The sequence below is a fragment of the Anser brachyrhynchus genome, assembly GCF_964034855.1.
Source record: "Anser brachyrhynchus genome assembly, chromosome: 7".
Classification (NCBI taxonomy): domain Eukaryota; kingdom Metazoa; phylum Chordata; class Aves; order Anseriformes; family Anatidae; genus Anser; species Anser brachyrhynchus.
The window spans coordinates 28,665,950-28,674,736 of NC_137701.1; the positions used below are offsets into that span (position 1 = coordinate 28,665,950).

Below are 8,787 nucleotides of genomic sequence, written 5' to 3' on the forward strand. Positions count from 1 at the left end.
GTGCCCCCAGCAGGCTCTGAAAGGAGAGCAGCCTGTGCTGCAGCAGAACCCAGCCTTATTGCTTTGGCATTCCAGCTCTTGTAAAGGAGCAGGCAGTGGCCAAGACGTGCCCAGGGCTCTGCCTGCTCCCACTCAGAGTCCAGGTTCCAGCTTGTGCCGTAGGCATGGCCTGAGACACACAGGGACATCCCACTGCTGCCCACAACCATGACTTTCTAGCAGAGGAGCAGCAACCTCTGCTCAGCAGCTCCTGCCCCAGCCCTGCGACTCTCACCCAAGTCCAGGGAAGCTGACAGCACCGAGTGCTTCCAGGGTTTTCAAGGAGAGTACTTCACTGCAAGCAGCACTGGGTACGTGATAGGGGCCCAGAACAAGGCACTGCATGACTTACGGCTGACTTCATCAGGCTACAGCTTGATCCTTAAATCCTCTAGGTACTTCACAAGACTGTTACTCAACGCCTGCTGCCTTCAGCCTCACAAGCAGACAACAAATACTGAGCATCAGCATAGCTCTCCATGACTCATTTTTTTTCTCCTTTTTAAATATAGCATCCTATAAATGTGGATGCATTCAGAGAAATAAAACTCATATTGTTACTGTTCACCACGGAACCAAAACAGAAGATTCCAGCTTTACATCAGTTTCCTTCCCCCCTACAAAACACTTTGGGGCTCCTTGTGAGGCCAAGATAGAGCGAATGCAGATGTCCTCTGCCCAGGAGCCCAGGCAGCTCAGGGACACGGCACAGTGGCAGCAGGTGGGCAGAAGGCTTCAAAGCCAGCCCAACCGCTTCCATCAACTCTATCCAAAAGGGGACACCAGCAGAATTGGCCCTGAGCACAGGAAAAATGGATTTGTCCAGAGGAACAGAGTTTTGATAGCTGTGAGGCAGCTTGTGCCAGCATCAGAGAAGCTGGGCTCACTGAAGCAGCAGAGGTGACACCTCAAGCTAGGGAATGTTCCCCACTCCCCATCTTGCCCCAGACACACATCTTCTCCCTCCCTGCCTGCCCAGGCTTGACCTTTCCTCCTTAGAGGAGACAAATCCCACCTTGTCCAGCTGAGGAAACATCCCAGACTGCCTCAGAAGCATCAAGGAAGAATCTAACGGGTAGAGTATGGACCGAAGCTTGGTGGTTTTCAGTGGAATTGAGACCCAGTCTCAACACTCTCCTGCCTGTCCTCCTGCTGACTTCTCTGTACGATCCTTTGTGCTGTGTTTAGCTTCAGCAAGTGCTCCAGTTCCCCAGCTGTAGAAGTGCGATAAATAGCAGGTCTCTATCTCACAGGTATGTTGCAAAATAAATAGATTTTGTGTTACTAGTGTTCCAGGAATGCTTTAAAAACTGCACCACAAGTACCAAAAGTAATCCATCACTGCTGAAAAAGAAACCTAAGACTGAAAGCAAATTAAGTCTTAACAACGCAAACATAAGTACTAGAGTACGGAAGACTGTTTTCTCAGTTTATCTGTTGCTCTGATAACCGTGTTTATCCCGGTGACTTGGACTGTTTCGATCGCATGCTGTTTGAATTCAGTGCACCAAGGAGCATCTGAAGAAATGCATGTTTTACTCTGTCTACAGCGATAGCCAAGATATCTGCCATCCTTCTAGCTGTCCTACAGATGCAGCAGAAAATATATACCTTCATCCTGCTGTCAGGTGACAGAACATACGAGAGAAGTCCAAGTTGCAAAAATGTAAGATTACCCATGAGAATCTATTTTCCTCAGTAATCTAATCCTTTCTTCGAGCTCCTTAGTTAATAACTGAAATAAGTAGAGTGGCAGAGCTGCCACACTTGTCCCAGAAACTGACATTTTTAAAGACATGATAACAGAAGCCCTTTCTTAAACTTTCAGGAGTATGTATGGCTTAGAAAGCTGATTCCTATTTAAAATAATGACTAAGACTCTCAGGAATCCAACTCCCAAAGTCACACAGGTAGTTTTGAATATGTTACCCTTTTAGAGTAATTATGCTATCAAAGTTCCAGTCAAAAGCTGATGAGCGTTACTAATATATGCCGATGAGTGAGCTTGTATGTGAAAGACCTTCTTGCTTTATTTACACTCCAGTAAATCAGAAAGCAAACCAAGACTTATTTTAACGGGAGACTTGACTCCAGGACACAGTGAGGTTGACCCACACCCAGGGAGCAGGTTTATGGCAAACTGGTTCTGAGCTGATGCAGTTTTTACTCATTTTTTTTTTTTGCTGTAGATGATGGAAGCTTGCAGTAGTTGTCTAGCCTTCAGTGGCCTAACACCAGTCACTACATCAACCAGAAAGCTGGTCCAGCATGTCTAATCATTACTAGTTACCATTCAGATGTGAAATAGTCCCCAGCAAGTCCTCAGCGACGCTCATCTCTGGACCCTGAGCTAGGCAGATGCATTCAGGAGCTGGCTGGGAGACAGAGCAATAACCAAACATGGAGAGAACAGCTCAGCAAGCCAGTTGGGGGTATTCCCCCCATATTTGGGAAAACACATCAGTTTTCCCCTCCACAAAATAAGATGCCCACTTTTTTTTTTTTTTTTTTTACAACTTTCTTAAGCTTAGCAAATCAATACAGGAACTGTTGTACATTCAAAAGATTAGCTTTTTATGAAATTATGTGGAATTTGGAGCCACAAAGAAGGGTTAGATAGTGGGGGAGGGTGAGATGGTGAAGAAAGATAAAACCATTTCCACCACACCACATAACTTTATGTACTTGGTACAACATTCTTTCCAGAAGCAGACCTTCAGAAAAAAAACAGGCATGGCAAAACAAGCAGTATGTTATCTGGGAGAAGGTGAAGGAGAGTCAGCACACTTTTCAAGTTGCTCTATAGTAGTTGTAGAAAAAAGTAAAAAAGTAGTTTGAGATTTCAATCTCAAGCCCATCAACAGCAAATTCTCAGAGACAGACACAAACAAGGAAGGTCAGTATTTAGCCAAAAATTAATAAGCAGCCTTATTTGTAGAAGCAATTCTGCTGGCCATTTCTGGCCGGAATATAAGCAGCAGAATGGAGAATTCAGTCCCAGAGTATCTCAGATACAGAGATGCCTTCTTTAGTATCTCAGCATTTGCTATATTCACGCTCCCAAAACACCCCACAAAAAACAAAACTACTGCATTAGAAAGAAGAGTGGGTTCAATGAGAGGCAGATTCACAGTTCCAGATATCCACGTATAAGGGTTAGAGATCTCAGCCTACCTGCCCACAGGCAGTCTGTGACAGAGAATGCATCTGGAGGCAGGCTTCCCATCTCTCCACCTAGCTCTGAACCAAGGGACTGCTCTCTGTGATGAAACCTGTACAGCATTAGCCATCACTTACTGAAGAACTAGTGTCTGAAGCGGTAAAGCTGGTTGGAGGGTCAGCAGTAAATACGACAACTACTTAAAAAAAATACAACAAAAAACAACTGTTAACTTTCCCCAGACCTACCCACCCCCCCCTCTTCCCTCAATGACTACTTCAGTAGATATATTTTTGTATAATTATTTCATCATCTAGGAGCAGGTGGCCAGTTTGCCATCCCTCTATGCAAGATTTCCATATGTATTACTCCTCCGCTGACATTTTCTCATACATACATGCATGGATCAGCAATTGCTCCGCTACATTTTCAAACAGAAAATAAAAGAGTCATAAATCTCAAAAAAAAATAATCCAAGCCAAGAAATCCAGCCTCCTAAGCTACAGCTGCTCATTTCTCCCCTCTATTCAGAAAGAGCCAGTCGTGGCTTACTGCAGATGTCACTGAAGTTGATGGACTTGCTCTGGATTTACATTAGGAACACTCAGGATATGACCCACTGCACTGTTGGACTTTCACTTCCCTATGCAAAAAACTACATCCAGTGACATTCAAATAGAGCAAACAGCCTGTACGTTTCTCCCCACTATCTTCTATCAAGTCCCTTCTGTAGACAACAGGAAGATGCAACAACTCCATCAAGGAGTGGGCTAATGTTCCTCCCATCTGCCAGTCCCACGCTTGTTCTGTTTTCACTTGGACAAAATCCCCCCAGCCCCTTCTGCTTTACATTTTATTAAATTTGGATGTCTCACACACCAAGAATAATATCATTGATTTTTGAAAGGTCACTTTCAAGGCACATTTCCATATCTGTTAAGACCACTTCTCTTCCTCAGCCCTGTCTATGGCAGTATCTTGAAAGCCTGAAAATGAATTCCATATTTTCCATAATTCAATCTGTCCCCTCAGCCCTGATCTACTTATTTATGGCAGCGAGGCTTATGCAAATACTAGTCTCTTGTGCCTCTTTGTTCTTGTGGATCCATGTTACTAGCCAGAGCTGGAGTCCCCTCTGCGCTGAGGGCTGCACATTGCCACACTGAGGTGCAATCCCTCCCTCCTCCAACCTACACAGGTAAGGGATGTAAAGGGAGGTGCAGTTGCACAGAAGTTACAACACTGAGGCAAGGACAAGAGCAGCTCCCACACACAGTGGCAACACACCACACCACAGCCCCAGCACGGACACAGAGACCGAGCAAGACAGGAGTGAGGATCCGACAGGAGTGACAGCATTGCAGAGCAAATAAACGAGCCAAAACCAAATAAAGACCAGTCCAGTTGAAGTCTATATCCTAAAGCTTTCATAGAGCAGACTAACTCATCCTAATGAATTGCCTGACCTGCACGCAACAGGGGAACGTGGCTTTGTAAGCAGAAGAGGTGCGTAGAGACTCCTGGCTTGAATCCAACCATACAGAGAAATTTCACACCCAAAGAGGGAAGATAAAAAAAAAATAAAGGGCAGAAACAAAGTCAAACAGCTTTCCTCAAGGAGCCGTGCAAACGTAAGAGCAGAACAGAGCAGAGCTTGTGCTCTGATGGTCCCAACAGTGAAACACCCCCAGGCAGCCACCGACAGCACATGATGCAAGCTGAAGGGCCACGCAGGTCTAGGTACAGGACACCATGCCAGTCCCCAGCTAAAGAAGAGCACTAAGGAACCACAGCACGATGGCAGCGATGATAATGGCTCATCATTTGTCCTATACTCACTTATCCTCACAGTGCCCTCACGTACTGCTTTGCCAATGACAACACGAGCGCAGGTACAGGGCTGCTCCTCCTCCTCCTGCTGCTGCTTCCAGTCCTGAAATACCAGCAGGTCTCTATCATGTGCCAAAGGTGGTGTGGGGAGAAGGAAAGAAGTCCTCTCTACCTGCCAGAATACGCAGTTTTATTCCTCCTTCTTGGTAGCCTCAGTTTAAGAAAAAAATAAAAAAAATAAAAGCAACCAACAAAGGACAAAAAAAGAAAAGCCACCACCCAACCCAACACACAAACACACACACACAAACCTCAAAGAACTCTCCCCATGAAAAATGCAAGCTTTGTTTCTGTAATTCTTAGTTCCTCTACAAAGAATCTCGAGCTGGTAAAAACACCCACCGAAAACTTCAGTAAACAGAAACCGCCTTTCGCATCAGTTCTGAAAACAAATGCTGGGCCAGCTCCGATCCTGCTGCAGCTGCTCTGATTTGGGAGTCATGCTAGTGGGGTGCTTGGCCCTCTGCAACCCGGGCTACACTCTGCACTGTATGAGGTATCTCCTGGGATGGAGGAACAACATAAAAGCAAGTCAAACGAACTGATGCAGACCTATGATATGAAGCACGCCCATTCTTTGGCTACACAATTATTTTTAAAGAGATGCTGTTACCTTTGTGTTTCCAGGCTGCAGTATACACAAAGAATTCCCATCTCTATTAGGCAGTCCAAAGCCATACTATTGAGAGGGTTTTGTTTTTTTTTTGAAAAAAAAAAAAAAAGCTATTACTCCCTCATCTCCCTGACAAACCCCTGTCGTTTCTTTTACCTTCCCGTAGCTTTTCTTAAGCTAACGGGACCCCATTTTTACAATGACCCTAACAGATTCTGAGCAACACAGAAGCACCTTCATAAAGGAAAATAACATGACAGCTTACCCAAGCAAACTTAGGCCTTTGAAATTTATCTCTCTTCTGCAGAAAGGGCCTGAGCTAAACAAACACAGAAAGCACATCTATACCCAGGTATGACTACCAAGTTGATGCATTAGTGCCAACTACTGCATGAACGACAGTTTCCAGATGAGGCATACATACCTGTAGTCAGTAGCATCCCTTTAAGCCTGCCACCAAAATCCTAACTTTAGATGACTCACACGATAACTAAGGAGCTGATGGCTTAGGCTTTCACACTTTCATAACACTAAGCAACCAATGCAGAAAAGCGCCAGCTGATGCGCGCAGAAGCGCTGCATTTACCTGTGCTGGGAGAGCCTTGCTCGGGGGTCAGATCCTCACTGCTTTGCTCTTCTATCAAAACCCCAGCCTCCACCCCGAGCCGCCACGGGGTAAGGTCCCGATGCGCTGCGTAAAGTCATCAGATCCGCAGAGAAGGGTCCCAGGGAGCCGAGGTGCAGGATGCTGAGCCTGGTCCGCCCAGAGCCTAACTCTAGCTTGCTCCTCAACTTTCGGCCAGCCTGGCTTTTAGTTTCTCTGCCTGGGAACCAGGGTTTCCAAACACCGCTTCCAGAGATCTTGAGCCGTCGGATTGAAAAAGAAAAAAAAGTTGCAAGCTTTCTTTCTAATCCCCTGCAATCCCAAACACATGAGCTGAAAACGCCTAGTCCTTCAGCTGCGTTTCAGCTGGTTTTCTTAAAGCAAAGAAATATAAGACGAAAAAAAAAAAAGAAGAAAGAAAGAGAAAACACCTCCTCCTCTCCCTCCTTCTTTGTAAGGAGAGATAGCATCTACATCTTCCTCCGAGAAGCCTAGCAAACGCTCGAACAAATGAATCTGGAAGCTTTCACAAAGTACTTAGTGGTCCAAAAGCACTTTTAACGCAAGATAAGAGATCTCGCAATCCCCAGATTAGAGCATGCGAAGGGTAGGAAAGTAAAAGATAAGCTTGCATCTGAAACCGCTGGGGGGGGGGGGGGAGGGAGAAACCCAACAAAACGCAACAAACCCTGAACCGACAGAGAGGTTTCACTGCACAGAGCCCCGTCCCTGCCGCCACACGCTCGGGAGGAGGAGAAGCACCGACCCCCAGCACCCAACCCCACGGGCACCGCTCTCCAAACCTCGCCCCCCGGGGCACGCAGACCCCCGGGGCACGAAGCGGCCCCGCCACCGCCGCCCCTTTCCCCCAACACCCGGCTCCACCCGGCAAGAAGAAGGACCCGGTGGGGAGCGACACCCCCCACCCCCCCGGGGACCCCCCCTACCGCCCCGGCTGCCCGTCCCGTTCCCCCCAAAACCCCCAATCCCCCTCCCCGCTGCTCACCGGGGCCGCGCCGCGCCCTCAGAGCCCGCCCATGCCCGCCGGGAGGCGGCCGGGCAGCGCCGCCCGCTCCCGCCCCGGCTGCCGCGGCGGGGGAGCCCGCGGCCGGCCATGGCTTATATCGCCGCGGCGCCTGCTATAAATAGAGCGGCCCCGCCGCCGGGGGCCGGGCCGAGCCGAGCCGGGCCGGCCGACACCGGAGGGAGGGCTCCGGGGTAGCGGCGGGGCCCCGGCATCGGCTCCCGGGGAGTGAAAGGGGGGGATGAGGGGGTGGTTTGGTTTGGGGCGGCTGCTCCGCTTGGGGATCGGGGGCACCGGGCGGCCGTGCCCAGGCCCCCGGCCCCGCTGTGGGCCCGCCCGCCTTAAGGTGGATCGCGGCGGAGGGACCTTAAAGAGGCCGGGAGGGTGCGGGAAGAGGGGTTTGGGGGTAAATTAGGGGGGTTTTGGGGAGGGCGGGTCGTGACTGACATTGCCCCGGCGCCGCCGGGTAGGCGCGGGGTCGCCGGAGGGGCTTCGTGCACGGTGGTGCCCGAGGCAGGAGGCCTCGCCGAGTCCTGTTGCAGTTCACAGAATTTGTCTCAGATGAGGCTTGAAGGCAACGCGGGGCTGCCGTTTGCTTTTCTGACCTCCTCTTCGTGCCCTCGACTCTGGGAGACAAAAGCTTCGCGCCCGCGCCTCGCCTGCAGGTCCCTTTGCCACCTCGCACCTTCCTGCTGGTGGCCGAAGGGAGCTGAAGTCCTGCTTCTGCACAAGCACTCGCCCTCGTGCACGCGCTGCTCACACCCGGGATGTGGGCAACAGTGGTGTGAAAGCGATCCGTGTGAGCCCGACAGCTCTGCCCCTGTGTCAGAGCAGCTTGGGCACGATCCTCAGACACCCCCAGAGCATCTCGGGGGGCTGCGGTCCAGCACCTGGCAGCTCTGGGCCCTGCCCTCCACGTATGGGAGATGGCGAGGGCTCGGGGTAGCCTCAGCGCTGTTGTGCCCTGGCCTTGCTGGTGCTCCCCAAGGCACAAAGCCTCAGCTCTTCGAGTCCGTCAGTGCTAGGTGAGCTGGGTGAGCCCCGCTCATTTCGCTGAAAGAGGGCCTGAACTGGTTGGCTTTTGTTACGAAGTGGAGCAGCCGCGCACACATACTGCAGCGAGCTGCCTCCTTCACCTGTAAATTCTTCACTAATCTCGCTCCATCTCAAGGCACGGAAAACGAGTCCAGAAGAACCCCCTGTAGGCTTTTCTGACTGAACCGCAGGACTGAGACATTTTGTTCACATGAATCAACAGCTTGGCTTGCAAGGCAAGGGTTTGTCAACAGCGCTCTCAGGTTTGAATGTGAATTTGGTGCAAAACCCAGCTCCTCTTTTTGGCCACAAATTTTCCTTCCTGGACAAAATGTCTCAGTTTCCTCAGGGCAGACTTCTGTCAGACCTTTTATGCATGCAGTACGGTGACGGAGGTGTCCAGCTTTGAGCAAACTTTTTGT

The 8,787-nt window shown here is 49.7% G+C and overlaps 1 protein-coding gene across 6 annotated transcripts in view; it reads right to left on the minus strand.

Moving 5' to 3' along the window:
• Positions 1 to 7,538, minus strand: part of MRAS (muscle RAS oncogene homolog) — a 41,179-nt gene extending 33,641 nt beyond the window's left edge. Inside the window, exons 1-3 of one of the 6 annotated variants that reach the window (XM_080599043.1) lie at positions 7,313 to 7,531; positions 6,289 to 6,563; positions 5,039 to 5,201 (exon numbers count right to left, since the gene is read on the minus strand). The gene's annotated coding sequence lies outside the window, so the exon portion shown is untranslated. Of the gene's footprint in view, positions 1 to 1,054; positions 1,254 to 2,329; positions 2,415 to 3,213; positions 3,305 to 5,038; positions 5,202 to 6,288; positions 6,564 to 7,312 lie in introns of those variants that run through there. The other 5 variants (XM_080599042.1, XM_080599044.1, XM_080599041.1 and 2 more) reach the window with 5 other exon arrangements.
• Positions 7,539 to 8,787: the final 1,249 nt, after the last annotated feature.